The 27106-nt window shown below is 39.9% G+C and overlaps 1 long non-coding RNA gene across 2 annotated transcripts in view; it reads right to left on the reverse strand.

Annotated features, from left to right (window-relative positions):
• Window positions 1–24830, reverse strand: part of LOC134472185 (uncharacterized) — a 30816-nt gene extending 5986 nt beyond the window's left edge. Inside the window, exons 1-2 of one of the 2 annotated variants that reach the window (XR_010042062.1) lie at window positions 24479–24830; window positions 874–936 (exon numbers count right to left, since the gene is read on the reverse strand). This is a non-coding gene — a long non-coding RNA (uncharacterized LOC134472185). Of the gene's footprint in view, window positions 1–873; window positions 937–3623; window positions 4104–24478 lie in introns of those variants that run through there. The other variant, XR_010042061.1, reaches the window with a different exon arrangement.
• Window positions 24831–27106: the final 2276 nt, after the last annotated feature.

Genomic DNA, 27106 nt, shown 5'->3' on the forward strand with positions numbered 1-27106 from the left:
AATGTTGAAAATGTGCTGGATTGTGAAAATATGATCAAGCCCACCCCATGAAAATTTTAGAGTCACATCATTTACTGGAACACAGTTACACTTTTTGGGCATAAATTACCTACATGTCTTTAGATTAAATGCACCTTCCAAAAAAAATCCACATCATTATCGAATTGCAATTTCATACACTTAGCCTGAAATTTCCATTCTGTCAGAATCGCTCATGTTACCCACAGTTTCAAAAGCCCAAAATCATTTTACTGTAACTATATTTTTTCCAATATTGGGCCAAGGATAAATGTGGTTACATTGATTTCTCACAAATGAACCTTAAACCCCTGATTTGAAATGAGAAAACCACTGTTCGCAATCGTTTTCAATCTGAGGTACATTTAATTGGCTTTAAAGAATTGATGCCAGCTCGTTTGCAAAAACAAAACAAAAAATAAAGCAAAAGAACCTCACATTCACTCTTGCTTCACTCAGAAACCTCTTTGCTGGCTTCATCTATTCCACCTTCCTGGTATTTCCCTAGAAAAAAAAGCCTACTGACCCCTCCTGGGTCCAGAGAGACCTGTGGAGCCCTGTCCAGTTGTTAATGGATAAGAAACCACTGGAATGGTCCTAACTCAGGTTCCCTCTTCAAGATGATAAAGTTACTGCTCCAACTCTGGGTGTGATGTTAGCGGCAGATCTATATGCCCAAGAACCTTAGTGCAGGTAATAATTATCAAATATGCTCCAGTCAGATACAACCAACAGTGATCCACAAAAAGATGGCTTTGCCTTAATCCTCAAATAGTCATCATCTGCTCTGGGACCCACTCTCTGCCTCTTGGACGACCCTTCCTCCTCATCATATCTGTGCCCCAGGAGACTGACCTCCACATCTGCACCGTAGGTCTCCTTCCATGTGGCTTCTGGTTGGATTCAGCCACAGGGCCACTGGCAAGAGAGCAGAGAGAAAAGGGAGAGCAAGTTTAGGGTGCGCTGGTCTGGATCCATTGCTGCTGGGTGGTCCTGAGGTTGCTTGACTTTCATCCTTCCTTCCCATGGCTCCTGGTAGGCATTTGCACCTACTGTGTCCTCTTTAGGTTCTCTCCATTTTCCCTTCTCTTTGCCCCTTGAGTCTAGAAGTGGTGACATCATGCTAAGATGCTTGCTAATTTGTTTTTCTCCTTAATCTTCTGAATTCCTTTATAAAATTCATTTTAAACTGTTGGTGCCTTAACTAGGACAGATGCTGGTGTTTTACCATGTATTAGGGTCTATTCTTTGACCTACACCTTCCCAGGATATAGAATGAAGCCGATATCACTAGCCAGAAACCAAAATCAGTAGTCACTTACAATCTAGAATCTGATAGGAACCAAATCAGATGTTAAGGAAAAAAGTGGACCAAACATGTGTGAGTCATTCAACTCACCCGAAGACCTCAGCTCACTGCTACACTCCCTTTAATGCTATTACTTAATTCTCTGATAGCTGTAAGCACTGGAAATAAAGTGTGTCTGTCTGCATTAGCATTCCCTCTAATAATATAAAAAGGATCAATTATTAATTTAAGAAAGGTGCACATCATTGAGTTTGAAGTTACAAATTTGAGCAAGAATAGCTGTTGAGTGGCATAAACAGCTATACCAAGGGAATGTTAAACACCTCAAGACTCTGCTTTGAAAGATGATCAAACAATGACAGAATAGCTCCGGGGGAAACAATTCAATGTGTTCTACAGATGGGAGCAGAGGGAAAGAAGGAGCATTTATACTCAAACATTTATACTGGTGTATTGCAATCACAATCAGTCTTAGGTCCAACTCACAAGAGCTACGCTATTTGAATGAATTAGTTTTTGACAGAGGAAATCAGAAGGCAGATTTCTATGCTATATGTTGCTGTTCATTATTCTGCTGGGTTTCCTCCTTCAAACTCCAGTTTTATGATCATCGAGTTTCAAATTTACATCCTAACTACAGAAGTACATTTTGACTCCTGTAATTTAAAATATTTAAGTAAATAGTACATTTGCCTTTATATCTCTAGAATAGATAGACTAAATTTTAGGTCCTTAAATTACTTCTTGAATAGACATAAAGTCCCAAATTATAAGTCCCAAGCATACTTAAACATCGTGCTAAACATAAATTTCACATTTTTTATTTTATTTCTAAACACCAATCTTCCTACATTGATTCCCATCTAATTTAATGTATCCCCTTCACTAAAACAAGTATCCCCATATAAATAGTTTGAAAGGTTTTTTACTTTGTTTGCAGTACATAGTGATGCATCTGTTGTGAGGAGTTTGTACATGTACATAACACATCTTAATTTTTGTCTCCTTCCCTCTCAGCACTCCCTGCTTCCACCAACTCTTCTTCATCTCTCCATTTGCAAAAGCTCTATTTCCATGTTTTTCCTTCACCTCTTTTTTAAATCCCTTTCCCTTCCTTCCCTTACTCCTCCCTCCATCTCTTGTTCCTCTTCCCATTTGAAAAAGATCTTCCTAAAATATGTTTAAGAGACAGCTAAACCTGTCTTCATTGCTATTCATTTCCTTTAGAGTACTGAAAATAGGAACCACCCTCCCAAATTCTTTTTTTTGTTTTTTTTTGTCTTTTTCATTTTTATCGGTACCAGGGATCGAACTCACGACTGCCTGCTTGCAAGGCAGGTGCTTATGCCGCTGGACTAAATCCCCAGCCCCTAACTCCCAAATTCTTAACCTTAATTTCTTCACTTGCAAAATCCTGGGTTAGTTCACATATTTCTTGCCGTGATCTGATTGGGCCATTTGTTTACTTCATTAAGGACTGGCAACTCCAGTGAGGAACTGGCAGGTGGAGCAAATGTGGAGCAAGTCACACCGTGTGACCCTCATCTTATATCTATTTATCTACTCCATGAAGATTTTTGGGAATGATTTTCTGCGTGATAGTAGTTAACTACTCAGTAAATCAAGATTTTTAGATCACTTAGTAGAAAACTGTTGCTGGCTCACTCAGGTAGTGAAAAAGTTGCTATTGACAAATGTAAAAGAGCTGGTAAGTTATCCAGTTTTTCTAGTATGGATATATTCCTTTACAAATAAACAGATGAAAAATATAGATATATGTGCTAGTATGCAGTTTGCTTATTTCAGGAGATCTGTTGCTCAAGTAAATAATGTTCACAATTTACTCCGTAAGAGCAAGCCAACATGAGAAGAAAGATTATTTGACACACAACAAAAGCAAGTCACAAATTGAGACTGGCTACTCTACTAGACATTGGTAGTGGTCCCCGTTTGGGAGGTAGAGACAGGAAGATTATTCAAGTCCAGGAATTCTGTACCAGCCTGAGTAATATAGGGAAACCTTGTCTCAAATATAACCAATAAAACCTTCTTTTATTTTTTAACTAATGACCACTTGTTATGATTTGTGTCTAGCTGACCCCTCAAAGCCTCATGCAGTCATAGGTGGGGCTTTCTCGGAGGTGTCTGTATCTAGAGTGTGTGATCCTGGGATTAAGGGTATGATTATTAAATTAGTGCACTGATTGGTGTGGTACCCACCCTAAACTGAGTAACCTAAATAGGGCATACAAGGGGCAGGAGGAGGCTGCCATGTCACTTGAGCCGTGTTGCTTACCTTGCTACCTTCTGCCTGCTGCGAATGGCTTCTCCTCGCGGTGCCCCTTGCCGTGCCACCTGCCTTGGAGCCAGCCAACCATGAACTTCAGAGGTTTCAACCTCTACAAACTGTGAGCTAAATAAACCTTCCCTCTTTGATTTTGGATGCCAGATATTTTGTCCTAGTAATAAGAAAAGAAACCAAAACACCACCTTGTGGTTCTAAGCAGCCTCCTGAACACTTCTGCTTGGGCTTTGGGGCATCTTTGCAGACTCTGTAACCTAAAACAGATTCATTATTCATAATACGTTTTTCTATCTCCAATCTCACTAATTTTCATAGAAACCTCCATTCTCCCCATAATTCAAGATATGTTGTGTTTTGCACATTCTTACTTTTCATTCTTATGTCTGATCAGTTACTGACCCTTACAATTTGATTGATGAAAGGTTCTTGAAAATATCTACGATGTTATTGTGGACAAAAGTCATAATATAAGAAGCCCGTACTTATTTAAGGCAGTGGGCTACAACACTGTCCTGAAAACTGTCAAGAATAAAGTTTCCCTTCTATTTAAAAAGAAATACCAGCTTCCAGCATAATAATATGAATATAAAATACCAGTAAAATGATATCATTATAAAAATGAATATTTATTAACATTTATATCTTCCTACATACTCTGAAGAATTGAATTTTCTTGACGATGGTTCTTCTTAAGTCATCCTGTAACCTCATCTGACTTCTTTTAGCATTTTATGAAGTCAGTCTACTTTACGGCCCATGCTAGAAGGGAGATATAGGGAAAGGAAACAAGGTGAAGTAAGGTTCTAGTGAGATGCTATTCAGCTATCTGGTAACTACAACCAATCACCACTCTAACCAGCTCTTCCTGTCTCTGGAACACTTATAAAATGGCAGACAGTGAAGTTAAAAAATGATTAGTTTGCATAAGGTATGACTGAAATATTTGCTGAATGTTTAAATTTTTCAAAAGCTTCTTTCTCTCTCTCTCTCTCTATCTCTCTCTCTCTCTTTCTTTTTTTGTACTGAGGATCAAACACACTATCTCACACTTGCCAGGCAGGCACTTACACCACTGAACTAAATCCCCGGCTCCTAAATTTTTAGAAAACTTTTTACAGTGAAAGACACATTATTATTAAACCACCAAAACACTCTGCCTGCTTCAAGCACAGATCTACCCTTGCCTCTTCTGAAGCAGTCCTGGAAGTCCTCTCTCCTGTCTTCATGAGGCGTGGTTAGAAATCCTGCCAAGTGAATGCTGCTGCCAAGTGCCATCCAATGGAAAGGGAGGGTCGTAGAAGCATTCCCATGTGTCCTTATCCACCATGTTCAGTGGCTCTGGCACAGGGGGACTTGTATTTCTTTCCTAAAGTCAAAATGACTATGAAAGGTAAACGTTATGATCCATTCAAGACATGAGGCCACCGTCACACCACAACTAAAGATAATCACAAGAAAGAACTTCCCAAACTTCTGGAAGGTGAAAGATTTATAAGTCGGCTCAAAGCAGCAAGGAAGGTATTAGTGGCAATGTGTCTTTTATTTCAATAAATTTTATGTATTTATGTATTTATTTAGTCATTTTTGAGACAAGGTCTCTCTATGCAGTTCAGGCTGGCCTTGAGTTCACTTGTAGCCCAAGTTGATCTCGAACTCACAGTGATCTCCTGCCTCAGCCTGCTAAGTGCTGGGATTACAGGGGTGCACCACCACACCCTGCTTGCAATAAATTTTATGAAATTTAACATTCATCATATTTTTCAATCATACCTCATACTTACATAAACAAATTTATTGTTACCTTTTCCAAAAAAAAAGCTACCCTAATCGTATCTGTATCCTAAGTTTAATATCAATCAAGAGGAATTATAGGAAGAAAATATTTTCAAATATTTTATTAAAGAAAAATCGCTTGGAGAAAAATATCTCTGCCTCACAATCTTATAACTAAGACAACCTGCCAGCTATGTCTAACATCTGAATTCAGGTCATCTAGACTCGGCTTTTCTTAAACATTTCAGCTCAATAATGCTTATTCCCCTAGCTGTAGAAGTTCAATGCCCGATGTCTGGTTTTAAGACCTTCCATAACTGGAACTCACCTAAGTTTTACAAACTCATTTCCTCCATTCCTGTTCTGTTTGTCAGCCAGTCTCGTAATAAAACATGCCTGATTTTTGCTTCTATTTGATTTTCTTTTTCTTTCATCAACTCCTTTCTCTTGTTCTCTGATTAAATCGTTTTGTCCTCACGGGTCATCTTTCACGGTCCAGTGAAGACTGAGGGACTTTGAAACTAGTCTCATACACCATAGCCAGCCTGTGCCACACAGCTTCCGATAACTTCAGCAAATCTTCCTTCTTCTGGCTCTTCACTGCTGTCCTTCTGCCTCTGTTCTGAGACTTTCTATTCTGCTTGGTTTCTTATTGACAGGTCCTTTATATTTTCTCAGAACTGATATATGTGTGCAAGTCTTGTCTCTTCAAGTAGGCTGTAATCAGTAAGGAAAGTTACTTGTTTTTATATAGCCATGTGTGAGATTAAATTTGTTTTAACATATGTTGTGCATAAAAATAACTCTGGTCTTTTCAAAAGATGCTAAGTGATTAAATCATTCACCTAGAATCAGGCTTGAAGATTTGCAAGCTTGATGTCATCGGAAGCTGGTCCACACAGGTTTGGGGTACATAAGATTCTCAGAGTTTGGATGTTGATGATTGCACACAAGAGCAAGAGGTTTGGAGCAAGGGATGCTGCTTCAGAAGAAGAAACCACTCCAGGCTAGTGGTTCTGATGTAGGAAGGGAGATTTCTAGGTTCCAGAATGAAGCAACTGAATACCACAAAATGTAAGGAGTAAGTCAAGCAGTGAGATAGAAGACATTTGAATTCTAAACAATATTACCTTGGAATTTTCATTGGAACTTAATGGTTTGATAGAGAAGATCTTGAAAAACAATAGATATGAAATAGCAGCAGAATGGAAATAGGTCAAAGTTAAGTTTTTCCACATCCTACAAAGAAAAACTTTGAGGTGTGTGTGTGTGTGTGTGTGTGTGTGTGTTAGAGGTGAATGACTAAATGACCCAGGGATGAAAACTCAACAATGGGAAATAATCATAGGGAAGGAGAGGTAAGATGAAAGTGCAGAGACAGGTGAAAGGAAGCAAACGGTAGGCTGAAAAACAACTTGTGGAAATTTTAGCAGTAAGTACCAGGTATCTGTTTGTGAAGTTAAGGAGTAAGGCAAAGACTGTCCAGGGGCAGGCAGGAGCAACGAAGAGGCAGATTCCAGAGCAAGTCAGATGCAACATTCAAAGCAAGTGTCTGCTTACCATATTGTGAAGCTCAAGTCAAGGTTTAGAGCTGTGGCTGGAGGACAAATGGCCAGCCCCTGACTAAAGCCCCCTGTGATGCTCAGGCTAAGAGGAAGGGTCAACTTTAATGAGAAAGAAGAAGGACTCAGGAGCAGGAAGGCTATAAAGACACTTCTTTTGATTTCCTATTAGCTGGTATAAATGAATGATGCAGATAAGATAGATTAAGTGAGTTCATGTACATTTAATTTCTTACTTTTTCTTTTACACACTATCTGACATTTTCCCAGTAGCTCTTACTTATTGGACACCAAAGCATCTGTCTTCTTTTACATCCTGGTTCATTTTATATGTGAACTTGACCGGGCCATGAGATGCCAAGTTAGCAGAGCATATGTTATTTCTAAAAAATGTCTATGAGTGGGCCAAGGATATAGCTCAGCAGCACAGGGCCTGCCTGGCAAATGCAAGGTACTGAAGAAATGAGCATTTTTGTTGGTGAACTGAGCAAGATAGACGGCCCTCCCCAATGTGGCTATGCATCTTTCAGTTGGTAAGAGGCTTAAATAGAACAAAAACTTGAAGGAAGCTTAATTTACTGTTTGTCTGACTACTGAGACGGGGCATTGGTTTCTCATGACTGTGGACTTCCAGTTTCCAGCCTTTGAGACTCAGACTAGAACTGACACCACCGACACTCTGTTCTCTGGCTTCCCAACTGAACAGCCAGCTTTCTTGAGTCTCCAGCACATAGATAGCAGTCATGGGACTTCTCAGCCCCCATAATCACATGAACAACACTTGGTAACAGACACACCTGTGTTTGTGTGTGTCCTGTTTTTTATCTTTCTCTCTAGCCTCCTAATTGATATACCTTCACTGCTGTAATTTCTTTTTTAAATATAGCTCATTTATCCTGGAAGTTGTGGACAGAGAAAGAGCCATTCAGAGAAAAAGTCATGATGCCGTCATAGGCTTGGATTAAGCCCTCGATGTTCCATGAAATTTGCAGATGCCACTCCTTATGTTACCTCTGAAACCAGCTCCTCTCTATGCCCAGGCTGACCACATGGCAGGTGCCCAGCCAACACTTATGAGGGGTCTGTTCTTCACAAATGCAGAGGTGTTTTCATCTGCAAAGTTTACCAGCAGAGGCCTGTTAACAGAATGAAAAAATTTGTGCCTTGGCTACAAGACTTCAAATATTATCATATTCTTTCAAGAGATATACATTTTCCTTTAAATCAGCTTGCATTATGCATTGGTTTTAATTCTGTGGGGCTGACTTGGAATTTCACAATCCTGAAATGCTGCTGCATATACCAAGAGTCTTCTAGGAAAAACTGCCAGTCCAAGCTTCAAATAACATAAAGCCTTCTGTATCTCTATTTCCTATCTGATTATATGCAGGCACTTCAGAAGCCTCCCATAAACCCATCTCCCTGCTGGTAGAGGAGATTCATCTGCTTGCACTGCTCGGAGTACAGAATATGTTCCATCATGGGAAATACATGTTTAAATATTTAATAAGAGCATATATTTGAAGAGTTTCTGGCAGCTACAGAGAAAGAAGCTGAATAGAAGGCAAAAAAAAAATCTGTTGAGATTAAGAGAGCTACAGAAATGGCCATGGTATTATACAACTCAATGATAAACACTCCAGGCAAAGAAAATGAAAGAATAAAATACATAAAATGCTTGCCCCATGCAAGGAAGTGAGCACAGTACAGAATATTCTGGAGGTTCAAATTGGAAGTCTGATCTAAACTATAACAGTGCCAACCACTGTCTATAGCCTCCCTTATAAATCAGCCCTGCCCTTGGGAAGACAGATGGCTTGGTATACAGCAGTTACATAACCACAACCTGAGCTGAGCAAGACCTGCCAGAAACAGAGGAACAAGGGGGCCTCAGAGAAAAGATAAATTGGGCTCTCTTCAAAACCCACTGAAACTGCTCTCCCTGGCAAACCAGGGTATGGCAGGGGACATCAGCATCTTCCAACACACAGGCAACCAGCTGTACAACCTTGGCAGAGCAGCCTGTAACTGCAGCCAGGCTGTTGTGTGTCATTAACTCAAGCCTCCAAGCCCAAGGGTGGCTCCTCTGGCCCCCACACTGTTCCCGGGCATAGGAAGAGCTGCCCTTTGAAGCCTCAGAGAACCTGCATTCCAGTGCCGCGCTGGATCAGGGAATGTTAGTCAGCCTTTCCGAGCACAGAAAGTACCAGACTTGTACATTGCCAACTTATAAATAAATGATCTAGGAGTGACACGGTGGGTCGCTGCTGCCCAGGCTGAAGGCAGCGCTTGTGCTTCTGCTTCCAGGAAAGTCAGAAGGAAATAACAGAGCGCTGAGAGAATATGTGGCTTCCTAAAGCCAGGCAGAATCAGTGGAAATCCAGAGCGGTTTAGAGGATTAACCCTAGTCACCACTTAAAGCAAGTATCTCAACAAGCCCTTCATTTTTGTGGGATTCATTTTGAGCCACATGTCTTGTACATACTCGAGATCTTGTACACTAGGAAAATCGGTGTTAATTGGGGTTAAAGAGGATATTTTCAAATGTGCAGCACTTAGGAAATATGTCGGATCTTGGATGAGACACAATAATGCTTTAAGATAAATGGGAATGTGTCAAATATTCCTTTCGCCAAGAGAATCCCAACGGCCAAACCCACTCCAACAAGAGCAGACAGATGCTTTGCTTTCACCTCTGCATTCTGAGATCCCTGCACCCCAGTACAGATTTTAAGGTGCTTACTTGAGTCCTTTGACATTCTCAGTTACACTAACTTTTACAGCTTGAGTGGGAACCTACTCAACACATAGAAGAATGTTTCTCTAAGGAACTCCAAGTTCTCCACAAACGATTTAATAAAGTGAACTTTTGGAAAGCAGTGTTCTTAGGCTGTGAGCAGCCTGTATCTGCTCTGTAATGCACCAGTTTATTATAGTGAATGTAATACATATAGGCCAACAGAAATGTTCCCAAAATCTCATTTCTACACTATTTGTCCTTTCTTTGTTTGATAGTTTATTGGGTGTTTGCAAGGTGCTGTGGATTAAAAAGTGCCTGTAGTATGACTTTAGCTTTTAATGAGTTTGTACTTTTAAGAAGAGATTGCCATACAGTCTCCACCAAGGACTATGATGAAAGGAAGAACAATATGTTCCTTAGGAAAGAGACTAATCCGGCAGAACATAAGAGAAAACTTTTAGTAGGAAGTGACTCTAGACTTGTAGTGAAGGACATGTGTATTAGATGCTGCGGTCCCAACATCTGTGTCCTCCCGATTACATATGATGCTCCCATCCCCAGGAGGGTGTAATAAGAGATGGTTTCTGGGAAAGGATTAGGTAATGAGAGAAGTTACACAGATGAAGTTAGCATTCTTATAAAGGAGGCCTAATGAACTCATTTGCTTCTATCATGTGAGGATAGAGTAAGAACAGGCAGCCTATAACCCAGAAGAAGGCTCTCAGAAGAACCCAATAATGCTGGCACCGTGACCTTGGATTTCTCACCCGTAGAGCTTTGAGAAACAGATTTCTAATGTCTCTAAATCACCCAGTTATCAATATTTTGTTATAACAGCCCCAGAAGACTAAGACACTAAACTTCTCCTGGGGATCATTCTTGTACAATATTCTCTTAGAGAGTAAGATTTGAGTCTTGTATTAGTCACCTTTCTACTTCTGGAATGAAACACCTAATAATACTTTCAGCTTACAAGGGGAGAGGTTTGTTTCAGCTCATGGTTTCAGTCTGTAGTTAGTTGGCTCCTGGGTAGAAGCATCATGGTGGAAAGATGTGGTGGAGGAAAGCTACTCAACTCATGGCCACCAAGAAGCACAGAGCAGAGGAGGAGCCAGAGACAGAAGGACCAGGGGCCATAGATAGTCTCATAATCAAGCCCCACTGATCACCCCTAACAAACCCTAAAATATGTTTTACTACACTCTTAAGCATTTCTCAAGAAAATCGAGTTGGCCATCAAGATTGATAATCATGAATCTCTTATTCAATAATCATTTCAAGCAATTAGGATAGGTTGATGTCATCTGAAAATTCCTTTGGTAATGCTATCTGTCTTCCCCAAGCCTATACCCCATGCCACCAACTCCAGTAGATTTTTTGATTTACTTTTTGGTCTTCCATTAAAATTATCCCCTTGAAAGTAATTAAGTAGAAAGAGTCCTATCAAGCTCTTAGTTACTCTGAAAAAATGGGTCCACGGTGTAGGGTATCTGGTACTACAGAAACCTAGACGTGTTTTTTGTCAGATGCCACATTTCCCTGTAGTCTCTTTGTGCCTTTAGGATCACTGAAGCTGCTAGACCTCATGGAATAATAATCAATGAAGTTTTGGCATTTTGCTTAATATTTAAATTCATTTATTATGTTATATTTCAAATATTATGTAGGCTTAAATGTTTTTAGCAGGTACCCATATGTTTCAGCAATGTAAGCATGGATGCTCATTGACTTCTGTGAGCTTACTTGCTGATAAACCCATCCCAAGTTGAAAATATCCAAAGTTGAGCATGCATTTAATGCATCTAACCTAGCAAACAGTCTAGCTTAGCAACAGAGCTCACTATGAAGGATCTTTTGACTCTCTTAGTGACCACATAGCTACCTGGGAGCTGTAGCTTATCACTGCTGCCTGGCATCGTAAGAGAGAAAATTGTACTGCATATCAGTAGCCCAAGAAAATGATTGAAATTAAAATTTCCAAGTATGTTTTTTTTTCTTTTACACTGTCATAGAATTGAAAACTCTTAACTTGAACCATTGTAAATCAAGGTCTATCTGTAATTTGGGTTAATGCATCTCAAACTGGCAGCAATGCCATTTTGAATGGGCCATTGATGGGTGTTTCCAGCCCTGGAAACAGTGAAGTGGGATCTGGAGTCATCAGAGTTCCTGAACCAATAACCAGGGGCCAATGCTGTCTCTATTCATTTATCTGAATTCATATATTCCTATATCTGAATTGGGAAGCCTCCATTTCCACTATAAGTTTCTTAATGGACCTACCCAACCTAACCTTGGCCCGATACTGTACTAGACCCAAGGTGAGACATAGATCAATTCCCATATCCCACAATATCTCTCAGGAACATTGAACTGACCTCAGCTGCAGCCATGTGAACAATAATCACAAATGATATTTGATGATGGTGATGTTGAAGACAAACACATAATTGTGTTGATGATGATGGTAGTGAAGCCGAGCACTTCTCCCTCATATCCTCATCAGGACAGAGGAGCTGAATCAGCTGCAGTCTACTCCTTTCTCCTCCATGAGCCTCAAAACTACCCCTACTTACTTCATTTCTAGCAGAAGCATCTGGTGAAACATATCCTGCCAAAAGTAGATGTCTTTGATTTGTTCTAACTTGTGAATAAACAGTTACAATCTTTAAAAAATGCTTAACATATAAAGGGATAAGATTCATGTAAAACTGGAGCCAATATAATGTCAAATTCCTGGCTTAATCATCCAATGGAAAAAGTAGCTGTCAAAGTCCACCTAAAGATGATAACAAATGAAAGACAGCAAAGACATTCATTCAGTGGAACCATTCATCATTAACAGGTGTTAATGCTGGTGATAAAGGCTTACGGCAGCCTCTAAGGTCCTTGTCATGCCAGAGAAGAGAGGTCTACAAAAGATCAGACCCAGAAGGCCACACTCTAAGTATCTGACCACTGTCCTTTCCCTCTCTCATTATTGAAACATGAACAACTGGCATTCATGCCCAGAGGCATGACAAACAGGGGGAGGGAAGACACAAAAGCCACTTCATCTTTGCCAACTTAGACCAGTTCTCACTGAAATGTGCTCTTCCTTTCAAACTGAGGAATCGCACCCGTGCAAACATCACAGCTGGTAGTTCTCTTCCTCATTTTTTTGACAGGTCCTATGGTGCTTGTGAAGTCAAAGCACTGTGATCGGGATACCAGAAGTCTGCACAAGCAGCCTCCATCCAGGAAGGCTGGCTTAGCAGCCGGCTGCCCATTGCCTGGCGACAGATATGGTGTCAACAAGCAGAGGAACACTCACTTTCAAAGGACAGAGCTATGTACATGATGAAGTCTGAGATTATCATGAGAGAGAGATTTTCCTAGGTTTTTTTAAATTATTTTTTTCATAAAAAGAAAAAAAGTCAGAAAATAAAAAAAGCAAAAGAGACAAACAACAACAAACCCAAGTCAATAGCAATATAGGCTTTCAAAACAAAATGAATGAAATTTAACAATGGTTATTATATTACATGTTGTTATCTTCTTTTTTCAAAGAAAGAAAAGAAAATTTTAAAAAACAAAGTAAAAAAAAGAAAAACAGGTAGAACAATACAGAATTCAAAAAAATTAACATCATAAAATCTTTCCTAGGTTTTAAAAGAAACAACATACAGAAATTTTCCTGGAATTGAAATCTGCATGACTCACACGGTCAGATGAGAGTTGACACTTAAAAAGAATTTGAAAACAATTTGTCGGGAAATGTTCATAAATATTTGTTCTGAGAAACACTGGTTGTGGTGGATTGATAACTGGTGGTCAACTTGCAATACCAGCTGAACTGAGTCAGCATGGTGGGAGTGTGGATGGCCCACTTGAGGGCTGTTGCCAAGATAAAAAAGGAGAACTGGAGAGGAAGAGTTGAGTGCTGTTGTTGATCAGTGCTGTTGGTTCTCCTGTTGCTGTGGGTTTTCCTGGAGGAACTTGTTGGGCTTCTTTTGTGATATGAACTCGGCCGTTATCATCAGAGGTGCTCGGGACCTTGTTGTTGCTGAGAATGCAGCAGTTTACTTACAGGAAGCTCTTGTCCTTATGTTAAGCTTTGTTTCCTGATTCCAGAGGGGAAGATGGTGTGCTGCTCAATATTCAGAAGAAGCTGGCTTCCTGATAGGTTCTCATCATCGGAGGAGCTCGGGCCCTCATTGTTGCTGAGGATGGCTGTGGTACTTTTCAGGGGAGTGCTGGTTCTTACTTTGAGCATAGCTTCCTGGCTATAGGGCGAACCCTCAGCCTACTGGCAGATATCTCTTTACCCACTGGCACAGACTGTTTAGCTTCTGCCTCTGACCTTAGGGCCTTCCCAGCACAGATCCTTGAAACATTCTCGTATGAGTCGTTGTCATGTACTCTAGGCCTCCAGTTGGACTCATGGGAGGCACTGTCATGGATTCAACTCTTCAGTTGAACTTATACAGGAGTTGCCGTGGGGCCCAAGCCCTTGGTTGGATTCTCTAGGTCTTTAGTGTGTGGACAGACTTCCTGCACTTTCTTTGTGTTTGACTCCTTGGGTGACCATTAGCAATAATTCTATAAATTTTGTGTCCTGTATGTAATTATTTTCCTTGCAATCCCTGACTACAACACTGATATATATTTCAAAGTAGGGCAAAGGAAAAAGTACACCATGCAATCTATGCCAAGTATATATGTATACACATATGTATATATGCACATATTTTGTTTGTTTTCACATCATGATGGTTAGTTTTGAATTCATTCTACTAGGCTAAGGGATGCCCAGATAGATGGGGAAAAAATTATTTCTGGTGCATCTGTGTATGTGCTTCAGAAGACAGTAATTCTGAATCAGTAGAATACAAAGAAGACCACTCTCACTGACATGGATGGGCAATGTATAATCTATTCAGGGTCTGAACACAACAGTAAAAGCAAAGAAAAGGCAGCCCCTACCCTTAGCTGGGATGTCAGTGTCCTCCTGTCCTAGCGGCTTCCAAGACTCAGCCTGTGAGTTACATCATCAAGCATCATCAAGCATCAGGCGTTTGGACACAGGCTGAGTTGCCCTATGGATTTCCTGATTCTCCTGTATGCAGACAGGAAATTGTGAGACTTCTGGGCCTTCAAAATCATATGAGTGAATCCCTTACAATAAATCTCTTTTTACCTACCAATCTATCAGGTGATACGTAGATATCCTATTGGTTCTGTTCTCTGGAAAGCCCTAAAAAATACATACATACATACATATATACATACATACATACATACGTAGATTTGTACATAGGTCTTGTACATAGATCTGTCTGTTTCTCACACATGTGTGGGTAGTCATTTTATCTACAGGAGTAATTGAGTTTCAGGAACCTCATATTAACAAGGATTGATTTTAAATTAATTTGCACAGGCTATTAGACATGAGATATAAAATGTTCCCAGAACTTTTTTTTTACACATGAGCTTCTTGATGATAGATTGAGAATTAAGTTTCATCCCCTAACTGCTAAAAGTAGAAAAGCTCAACAGTTCTAAACACTTCTCATCCAACCCACACTTGCAGTAGGGAGAAAGCCTCATGTTGCAAGGGTCAGAGCATAGACTGGGGTGTCAGATGTGGATTTAAACCATAACTGCATCATTTTCTAGGTAGCTATGTTTTTGATGTTTAGCAAAGCTATTCAAGGTCTAGACCACCATCTCACAGAATCATTGTAAATAGCAGAAGAAATTATACCTTCGTAACACACACAGTAAGTATTTGCTCTTTTCCTGCAACCCTGGGGAAGACATACTGATCTTTGTCTAAGTGTCCAAAATGGCGAATTGAAAATATGCAGGACAGTATTAAGATGCTTTCCCAATTACAGTGGCCCTCTTTGTTACTTTTCTGAGTCCCATATACTTCTTATCCCATTTGATAGATAAGTAACCCAATGTTATTAAAGTCCACATGTAAAAGTAGATCATTGTAACCAGCAAGCTCTTGCTCCCTATATTCATTATCCTCATTTTATGTTGAAAGGAAGCTCCACAGCAGCATTTGCTTGATGGCTGCAGAGTCTTAGGCAGAGTCTAACAGTTTCTGATGCAAAGAGCACTTCCTGGATAAGCACTAAGATTGTCAGCCATGCAACAGATATTTATTAAGGGCTTCCTATGTGGCAAGCCCTGTCACAAACACTGGGTAACTGAATCCCCTATAGATACTTAGATATATCAGTAGCTGGGAACCTAAATCTTTAGTTTTCTCATTTCCACAGCTGTCCTCCCAGGGAATAATGATGGCTTTGTTGATAACCTGCTATGCATGATCAAACATCACTGCACACCATATGACTCTAATGTTCCTCTGAGTCTCTGTGGATGCCATGAAATAGCAAAATGGCTTATTTCAGACATCATTTTTGCAAACTGTAACTCAGGCTTCTAAAAAGTGGTTACCCTTTTCTACAGCTAGGCAAGCTCTGAGTGAAAATTCCTTGGCTAATAGGCTTAATACAAGCAGTTAGCTGAATACATAAGTGTTTCTCATTGCTGGAAATATAGCACCTCATGCATGAAGATCAAAAAATTGAACAGGCATCAAAGAATAATGAAATGTCACTAAGTGCCTCATTTTTGACTTACTAGTCAAAAACACCAACAATGCCGTAAAGTGTTTTTATAAGCAACTACCAAAGATGTTTTTAATAGTGGAAAAAATAACAAAGATACAACTCAGCACATCCTCCTTCATTGTACAAGCCATCAGTCAAGGAAAACTTGTGGAACTCCCCTGAAATTCCAAGCTGTTCCTACAGGCATGGAAGTAGAAAGTGGTTATGGTTAGTGCTTAGGTTAGTGATTACAGAATACTAAGTACTTAGGAACTACCTTTCACCATGAAGTTTTTCAGTGATGTGAAAAATTCCAAACCTTGCCTTCTTCCATGTCACCGTCTTAAAATTCCTGGAACTTATTTTTATGGCTCATTCAAACCAAACCCTCTACTTTTAGGGAGCTCCTTTGAATCCTGTTTGTGGAAAGAAGCTTCCTTGGTGGCTGAATATTCTTGATCAACCCCTTAAGCATAAGCAGATAAACTTCTGTTCAGGATACTAACATCCCACTTACACAAAAGTGCATACTGGGGAACAAAAAGATCAGGTCCAATAAAAGAGAACCTGATCCCCACCATTCACTCTAAACATTCAGTGAGCAGGACTCTTTAATGTCACACTAGGAAGCATTCCTCATGAGTTATCTCACCACCCTTTTGACTTTATGGACGCTTCGTATATTGACTCCTTTGTTTCAAATTCTGCTCCTGAAAGCTCTCTGACATGATACATAATTTCTTCCATTTGTGGGATTAGTGCGCATCACACAAACCCACATATGCAACTGTGGGGAATGAACAGGAAAATGATGTCACAAAGCAAAGGAAGCAAGACTGCTGCAAACCACAAGTCAATACTAAAGCATCAGCGAACCATTTATGACCAATCATTAGTTTTTGTCTCCAGGTGGAACAGATAAACTATGGGAAAGACAGAGAGTTCTTTTCCTGTCTGTGGATCAACTTACCTCAGTCAGGATTTACTTGGGAAGGAAAATAAGAAAAAAAATTTTCAAAAATGAACAGCTCCTTTGTCTGTGTAATGAACTCCATGCAGTCTCTGTGACTTTGAATAAAATCAGAAATAATATGTACTGTGAGACCTGGAGTAGTTCAGAGGGCCAGCATGAGTTTGCTCAGATATGTAAGGATTATTTAGAAAATTTTCTGACATAGGTAATATTACTGTCTTGGTCACTTTAGGTTACCATAACAAAATATTCAAAACAGAGCGGCTTATAAAAGACATTTAATGCTCACCATTTAGAATCGGGGAGATCCAAGATTAAGGCCCACCCAGATTTGGCGTCCGATTAAGGCTTACTTCCTCATAGACAGTCGACTTCTCACTCTCACCTCATGTGGCAGAAGGATGAAGATCTTTCTGGGATCTGTCTTACAAAGGTACTAATCCCATTCGTGGACACACTACCTTCACCATCTAATTATTTCCTGAAGGCTCCATGTTCTAATACCATCATCTTAAGGCTGAGATATCACCAGCTGGACTTTGGTGGGACATGAACGTTTAGATTGGCATGATACCCTGATGGCATGTACTGAGCTGATTTTACACTTGATGCATCTCTACAATTGATAAAGAGTGGATCTGGTTGAGGGACATGGGGAAATCTCTCCTGTCCACACACAGACTCACAAACATGTCCTCCTGCGGGCAGAGTCACACTTTCATCAGCCCCCAGAGGCATCGTCAAAAACATCTCAGGGTCTCTGGAGCATTTTTACACATAGAACATGGCTAAAAAGGCTCTTTGGGACAAAGGGATAGTCAAAGGGCTAACACTTTCCCATGCACAAACATATGTCTTTCTCACAATGTGGTTATCACAGCTCTGAAATTCATTTTAAATGCTACCATTGCGGACATTTTAATAATTTTAAAAAGCTGTTGTGTTTGGCAGCAGGAAGCATAACATGTTGACAAAAAAAAAAGGACTGCATGGTCTCTAATCAACTATTTGGATCACAAAGTAATTATGCAGAGATAATCCCCAGGAAACTGGAAACTAGCCTGCTGGGCAAATCCAGTACTGAAGGCTGGAGAGGGAAGCCGAAGGCAGCCATGAATGCTCTGGAGAGCTGCCTGGGGTTCGGGGAACTGCAGCTTCCCCTTGGAGATTCAGAACCATCTTTCTGTGAAAAAGAACCTCCTGGCTCACAGCATTAGTGCCCAGCATTCGTCCCAATTGGCCATGGTGTCCAAGATTTTCTAGGCTTATAGTTTCTTTTCAAAAGTCAGAAAAACAAATGAAAATTGTGCCTAAAATCGTGTATTATACCAGGAACTCAACACTTGATTCTTGTCAAGACACCAAAAGAAAGAGTGGGCCTACTTTGAAAGTATGGGGGGAAAAAGTCCTGCTCACTGCTGTAGGAACACTAAAAAGTATAAGGGTTGGAGTTGTGGCATAACCCTGGAGGCATTTGTAGAATTTGCAGGCAGAAAGACTCAGGTTGGGAATCTTAGTTCTTTTCTTTTCTAACTGAACAGCTAAGGCAAATTATTTGGTTGCTCTAAGCTTTGATTTTATTATTCACAAAATGTGAATAAGAAATCTTAGTAATTCCACTCTTCTAGTGAAACACAGATTGATACAATTCCTTATTGAGGGTTGACTGTCTTCTCTGAGGTGGACTGGCACCCATGTCTCTCATTCCTTAACCATCTCTTCCCAAATACTAATTGTCCCATCCATTGAGTCACCTCAGGTACACAGTGACCCCTAACTGACCAAGTCACCAGAGATTTCCCTGTGCTTGCAGCAGCGATTGACTCCAAGCTGTGCACATTTACTAAGTTGCTGTGGTAGAGAAAATATCAGGTCTCTTACTGATAATTAGAAAGCACACAGCCGTGGGGTTCTTTGTGGCCATCCTAGGGTCACATGTGATGTCAGTCTGGGGAAAGAGCAGCCAGGAGGAGAAAAGCAGAAGCAAGATCGGATTTAGCTCAGTGGCATAAGTGCCTGTCTGCCAAACAAGAAGTTATGAGTTTGATCCTCGGTACAATACACACACACACACACACACACACACACACACACACACAGGGATAGAGCACTGTGACTTGAATGGCAGTGTGGCTCTCTGGATCCTTTTAGCTTTCACTGTAGATGATTTGCTCCTGTGATTAAGAAAAAGGAGTTGACTTCTGTAACTGTGGGCATCACCCACACACTTGTTCTATGAGGGACGCAAAGAGCAAGCAAATAACCGCAATGCCAGGTATATAGACAGATCTCAGTCCTCACCAAAGCCACCGTGGGTAGAGAGAGCCCACGAGATGGTGACAGCGATCTGGCTAAAGGCAAAAGGATGTTGTCTCTTCTTATAAGAATCCAGCTCTATCTACAGTATAGACCTGGATGCCATCTTTTTCAGTTCCGTGGACTGTCTTTGTGGAGAATGAGATCTTCAAAATTTAACAAAGATCTGAGAGATGGTAAAAGGGGAGATTCCTGTTCGTATGCTCTGAGCATCTTTCAGGTCATACTCTTGAATCTTCAAGATTATCAGCAAAAGATTCTCACCTTTGCTTCACTCAGCTTTAGTTTGGTTTCTGTTCACCTGCCCTAAGCTGTTCTGGTGAATGCATACCATTTCCAAGTTGGGTCTGCTTAAGCACAAACACATCCCATAAAAGGGATGAACACGGATCCACTGGCTGAGTGGAATTAGCACAGAGGCTGCCTCCAGGTGGAGGCCACAGAGACACAGCTGTAAGTCTTGCCCTTCCCAGATAAGCAGCTGAGCTTCTCTCTCCCTCCTGTCTTGGGTCCTGGGATTCTGTGTGAAATGCTATTTGAGGAACGGAGTCCTTTGCTAAAAGTATTTGAAAATCACTGGCTTGTCAGGTTTAAGAGCTGAGAGAGCTGGGCAGAAAGGGACCAGGATGCAGCGCAGAAGTCACCACCAGAGGGCAGCCTAGGGACGCGGGAGGCCTAAGGCTCCCGTGACAAAAGGAAAGAATTTTCCTCTTTTTGGATGTGAATTACAAAGGGCTGACTCAAACTGCCTGCCTCCATCATTTTTCTTGTGTTGTATTATTAAGTATTGATCCTCATAGCTGGTGGAGACTATTTGAATTCAACTGCAGCGTGAAAAGACACCAGCGCCTTTCTCCACGGCCGCTGCTGCTATTCCTTATTCTTAGCACACGTTGGTCAGTTGTCAATCTGTACACATTTTTTTTTTTTTTTTTGCCTGTTCTTTTTTGGCTAAAATTATCATTCTGAAGAAAGATGGGTAAACACCTTTGCAGCTGTATGTCGCTCATTCCAAACCATTCACCAGGTCCCAAGTACTGGCCCAAACCCGTTTCCTTCTGCAGCCTGTACTAGATAATTAACCACTCAGACCTCTTCTAATAACAGGGAACACAAATCGATCTCTCAGCTGTTCTAACATGAGATCCAAATACTCTCACAAAAGCCAAGGGTTTTGGACTTCCTATAAATCCAGGCAGCTTTTTTCCTGGATGTTCTTCACGGTCTTGGACATCAGAATTCAGCTGGAATGGTTTCTGCATAAGTGAATAAAAGTCTGTGTTGAGAACACTAACCTCCCGTTCCTGGCCCTCCCTGGGTCACAAGGCCTCTAGTGGAACAAACGTTCTTAGTCTAACTACTGACAGGAGTACAATGCTTTCACCTTTCCCTGGGCTCTCAAAATCTCCATTAGCCACTTCCTCACAGAGACCATTTGCTGAAATTCTTCATAGTCTCAAAGTTGCATCTATTTTTGCTGCTTAATAGGCTGTCTGATGATCTGGTTTTCTTTTCAGAAGCTTTTTATGTTCCCCTTTCTCAAAACCATTTCCACTTTGCCAAACAATACCATTTTGAATAACAGTGAGTGCATGCTTGGTTTGAAGTAAATTATTATTCTATAACTGGCTTCATCAAAGTAGGAGTAGATAAAAAATGTATAAGGGTCTAGTTTGAAGGACCTGAGCCAAGGAAGAGAGACAAAAATCAGCTGAAATTCCATATTGCTATTCTTAAAAAAGACCACTTGGATGACTGGTAAAAAATGCAAAGTTCTGGGCTCACTATTCAACTTTCTAAATGAGAATTGCTGAAAGTAGGAACTAGACTTCTGAATCTGATCACTCTCCCGAGGGCTCAGCCCTAAAGATTGGGACCAGAGCTGCTGAATCTACTTATGTAGCCTCTTATGAAGCTGGAAGCTTCTCATCACAGAGGCCAAAAACAAGGCTTCAAATCCTTGCTAGTCTAGTAGTGTCTCATGACCATAGTTTACAACCTAGCTGCTCAGAAATACTAGTCAAAGACCGCCAGGGACACTAAGCAAGAGGATATAAATGATACATTAGCTCAAACCCACTGTTGAAAAGACCATGCCAGGAATATCTCTTCTTCATCTTAGGGCAATGATGCTGTGAAAGAACCATGCATATGAATATGCAAATCAACATGGTGAATAAGTACACAGCCTGCAGAGCCTCGCCTTCCGTCTCATAGATTGCTACTAAATCATCTTCCACATATATTCATCCATGTTGTCCACCATCACACTCAGTCTTTCTCACATCACTGCCAAAGCCATAGATATAGTTTAAATTCACATTTCTATTAATGTACATAGTAGATACATATTTGCAGGATTTTAAGAAAAGGTATTTTTGATTTTTTGGATTTTGGACTGTTGTTTGGTTTGAATTTTCTTATCTTTTCTTTTTTTTTCCTAAGAAATCATATTACTTTCCATTGGCTCAAATGTCATAGGATCTTGAGTCAAGACGTAATTCAGCAATCATTCATTCTAACTTCCCCGTCACAGCTGAGGAAACCAAGCTCTCCTCAGCTGTAGCAATCTATGATTCTAAACATCGCTGAACTGTTACAAATTTTATTTTTGGAGTCTGAGCCTCTTTTTAAGAAATGTGGCCCATTCTTTAGTTAACTATCCTTTGGTTTTAAGATATCTTATATGAACTTTGAAGGAGGTCTTTTAAAAATAATGAACTTGATACAAAGGTTGAGAAATGCCCAACATTTGCAATTTTTCCTCTTTGAGTATTACAATATTAACCCAAAAGTACCTATAGCTTGGTGTGTATGTTCTCCAAAGATAGTGTGTCCCCAAACAAAAAGAACCTCTTTCTTTCCTAAAATGTCATTGACTTGATTTCTTTTTGGTAGAAGAGTTCACTATTGCCGCATACATCTATTCCTATTCTGAATGTGACAGTTGGCTTACTTCTACCTGATCAAGTCTAGCTCCTAAGTTAGCATTCCCTCCCTTTGGCTTAGAATTGCCTTTTGTAGTACCTACAATCAAAACTCAACAGTTCCAAAGCAAGAGAGATGAGGTAGAAAAAAGAAAGAAAAGTGTGGGGCTGGGGATTTAGCTCAGCGTCATAAGCACCTGCCTTGCAAGCAGGCGGTCGTGAGTTCGATCCCCGGTACCGATAAAAATGAAAAAGACAAAAAAAAAAAAAAAAAAAGAAAGAAAGAAAGAAAAGTGTGATCAGGTGTCTCATGACATCAACTGTCATCCTCCGGCATGGCAACTGCTACTACAATATAGTCTTCTCAACTGCAACCCTGCATACTGCAAATAATAAAGTACTAAGCAATTCATCTCTACCCTGGACACTGTGGGTGCGAAGTAAATAGGCAAGAGAGCCCTTGACTGGGTTCTTTCCACTAAGAAAGATACACGAATAAATAATCCAATGTGTTGAGTACTAATACAGGGGAATAGAAAGAGGGGTTAATGAACATTTTTTTCTCAGATAATATCCAGATTTTTCTGCAAGTTTTGAACAACATAAAGAAGGGGAAAATGGAAGGCTTTTAGTTGCAACCTGACCAAGAATTGACTGCAGAAACTGATTGGATAAATATCAGATTGACAAGATGGTGTGTGATATGGGGCATTTGAGGAGAGTTGATATTAGGTGAAGGACAGATAGAGAAAATTGAAATAGGCCTGGGATATAGCTCAATGGCATAAGTGCCTGCCTGGCAAGTATAAAGTCCTGAGTTCGATTCCCAGTACCCCCCCCAAAAGTTGAAATACATGCAAATGTAACAGAAAATGAATTTAAAGCTAATAGAGGGATTTTCATTATAGTAAAGATTCAGATCTCAAAAATAAATAGCATATGACACTTTTTTTTATTTCTCAGGATATGGAATCAAGTGTTTTATCATAATAGACTTTGTCACAGAGAATTTAGAATCTTGAAACAATGAATGCTGATTCTTAAATAATAGATTCAGTCATTTGGGACTATGGCAAATCAGTAGAAGTAGCCATCTTAATATACAGTCTAATACATTTTAATTGAATGACTAAAGACTTTTTAAGAATCAAGGGAACCGAGAAACTCCAGAGCAGCTGTTCTGGCAAAGCCTGGAGACACTGTTTATCGCCCTGACTGAGTGGGAAGGGGAGAGGGTACTGCTGGCATCCTGTGGGCAGAGGCCTCAGAGGCTACTAAACATCCTGTACTACAGTGCCCTGGGGAGGCCCTACACACTTATCCTTTCCTAACTGTCAGTCCAGAAAGGGAAGAAGACCCCTGCTTCAGAGCCTCATCAAAATCCTGGGTATTGACATATTACAGAATCTTAAAGCTTATAAAGTGAATAAGATGTATCACCAGCTGATAACCTGCAGCACATATGGAAAAACAGGTTGCACTGGGAGGTCGTCAGCGCACATCTTCACAGCTAGAGTGAGATGACTCTTGGCCTTGGGACTGTCAGTGCCTCATCCAAAATGAGCCAGTGTGTCTCTCAGTTTAGGAACCTTATATGAGATCATCTGAATTCCTTTTAAATTGAGCTCTGTGTTTTCCAGAGAAACATTCTGATTAAGATCTTGCTTCTTACATAATTTAGCAACTGTGAAATGCTGATTTTGTCTCCCACCTTCTGGAGAAATCTTTTGTCTTCCTTTGGGTTGAGAAAACACTCCATGGTTTCTCAACAGGCTTACTACATACCACTAAATAAAACTGCTGGACTGCCCCTTATTTCTCTTCTTGAGAGTCTGCTTGTGATTCATCACTGGGTGTGAATAAGCGCTGTGGAAATGAAAAGACCCTGATCAAGTGCAAAGCATCACATTTTCATGAAATTCGCAGAAGTTGCAAAATGAGTCTCACCTCACGTGTTCTTCACAAGCATCCAGAAGTTCCAAAACACAAAGCAGCCCCCAAAGAACTCCTTCCTTCCCTCTTTCTACAGGCTGCACGTTCTCAGAGACCAAACAAATGGTGAGCGTTTGAACTACAACTGAAGCTTCTTGTGTGCATTTTCATTTATCTCGAAATCAAGATTTGCCGAGAGTTTGGGCATCCATTTAAAGATCAAAACCCATGATTAATATCTAAATTGCTGATGAGATGTTTTTCTGATGCCGATCACTGCTGAGCAATGACAAGATGTTAAACGGTAGACAGGCAAGATTTACTTTCTAAAGGACTGCAACAGAACAGAGAAGGAGGCAGGGAGAGAGGGTAGATGAATCTAAGCAGTTCAATGATAAGCAAAGAACCCTTTTGTTCTTTTCACACTGTGGAATCAAAGGCATTTCAGCTCCCTTCCCACACCTGAGATATTTGTCACTAAGCCACTTCCTTCTCTCTGAAGTGGGTGGAGACAGTCATTTTGCTGCTCTGAAATTCACATCCTATTCTTTCCCAAACCACACCCATGCTCCTCTAAGTTCACTCTCCTCAGAAACACCTACTTTCATGTAGGATTTGCAGTTTGCAAGTCAAAAAGCCCACACAACAGAGAGAGAACAGATTTAAGTGGGAGGAAAATCTCTTTCCAAGGAAACTGTAAGAGCTTTGAAATGCAAGGTCTATTTTTGCCATTTTTGCACATTTCTGATTTTCACCAGTATGAATGCCAATCGAAGCAAAGTGCGTTATGATAAACACTGTCAACCTATTCCTTTAAACTAAGTATGTGGATTCATAGAAGCCAGCAATTTGACCCTATTTCATTGGAAATCTCACCTGGAATTCACCTCACAACATTTCATTTACTAAAGCACATGACAAGTTGTGACCGGTGCTTATTTTTTTCCTAGTTCTAAAAAGTAGAAAGCTGATATTTAACTTTGTGGTTTGTAAGGGTTTAGATTTTTGTTGCTATTACAGCTGTTTTGGCAGTGCTAATTCCAAAGTAAAGAATGATGCAAAAAGTTCTTGCTCATTTTGGAAGTGTTAGAGAAAACATTTTCAAAAAATTTTTGTCTCCTTCAGTTCTCCAGGAAATGATGTCATCCAGTTGAAACAAACAGCACTTTTGCACAGAGCTGCAGGGGAAAGGCGCATGTTGTTCTGAACGCCTGCAAGTTACCCTACTGCAGATGACAAAAGAAGAGACAGGTCCCTCTTAACCTTTAAACAGTTAGTTGTGTTAACAAATGAGCCCTGACCAGTGCTTGTCTATTGTTTTCAAATATTTTCAGAGGATAAGATCTGCCTTTCAGATTAATAAAATAGGTAAGAGGTGAGCACTAGTTAGGACTAAAGACAATCTGTTTTCATGTGTGTACTAGATAAATCTTATTTGGCAGATTGCATGCAAGAATGGGTAAACAGACCCATGGGTAAACAGTCCAGGTAAATGATACTGAATTACAAGCAAATGTAAACCCAAAGTTTCACAGATCGAGTCTTTGAAAAAAAAAAAGAACTCTAAACAAGAGAAGAAAAAAGTACAGATGCCATCTTATTAATGTCATTAAAGGAGCAAGTATGGCCACCGTGAAAGAAGAGCATGCATTTGTGGAGAAAAATTTACTAGGATGAAAACTAAGATGAAAAGAAACAACCTTACAATGTAAAAACTGCAAGAAAACTAATGCAAAAACAGAAATTAATACATGAATTTAAAGTACTAATCAATAGAATTGACAATGCATAAATGAACTACCAAGTTTAATAAGAGTTTCAAATATTGAGAGTGAAAATGATTGATTATTGATGTGGAAGGCTAAAAACATCCCAAAATTATAACTATTCCAGAAAGATTCATGACAGACAGGAATAAAACACAAAATAAAGATTTAATAAAATAAGATAAATATCAAGAAAGGTCAAAATAGAGACTTATAAAATAATATAATTGAAGAAAAGGCAAGTAAATTAGCTAAGATAATAATAAAAGTAGCAGGAAAAATTTCTTTCTAAAGGGCAAAAATCCAAGATAAATATAAACCTACTTAGACACAAGGCTCCTAAATAGAAGTCAGAATGACAGAAGGATATTAAATATTAATATAAATAAATAGTAATAGCAGGCAGATGTTAAGCATAAAAGAGACTCTGCTTGTGGTATTTCTATTTGGACAAAATTATAATTACAATGAGAAATGGAATTTTTTCATAAGTCAATAAAAGTTATAAACAATATAAAAGTAAAGCAATCAGGACATTTATGAGCTCAAAACTATGGCATCAAAATAGAGAAAAGAAAAAGTGTATATCATTATGGAATTATTGCAATAATGCTAATACACATTTGTACCAATGATATTATAGGAAATAATTATCTCCTGGCTTCTATACTTTACAACAGCATTCCCACTAATAAGCACAATTGTGTCCTGGGATCTCTTATACCTGAGTTCTTCTATGGGGTGTGAATTTTCTGGAAACTCCAGATTGGCCACTTTTAGCCTTGAGCAACTTTTTGGGGGCATACAGGAGGATTCCTCGGAGGGGAACCAAAAGAGTGGAGTTTGACAACATGGCTCACAGTGAAAGCAACAGCAA

The sequence above is a fragment of the Cavia porcellus genome, unplaced genomic scaffold (genome assembly GCF_034190915.1).
Source record: "Cavia porcellus strain 051 isolate PalLab524CR breed Dunkin Hartley unplaced genomic scaffold, mCavPor4.1 scaffold_22, whole genome shotgun sequence".
Lineage (NCBI taxonomy): Eukaryota > Metazoa > Chordata > Mammalia > Rodentia > Caviidae > Cavia > Cavia porcellus.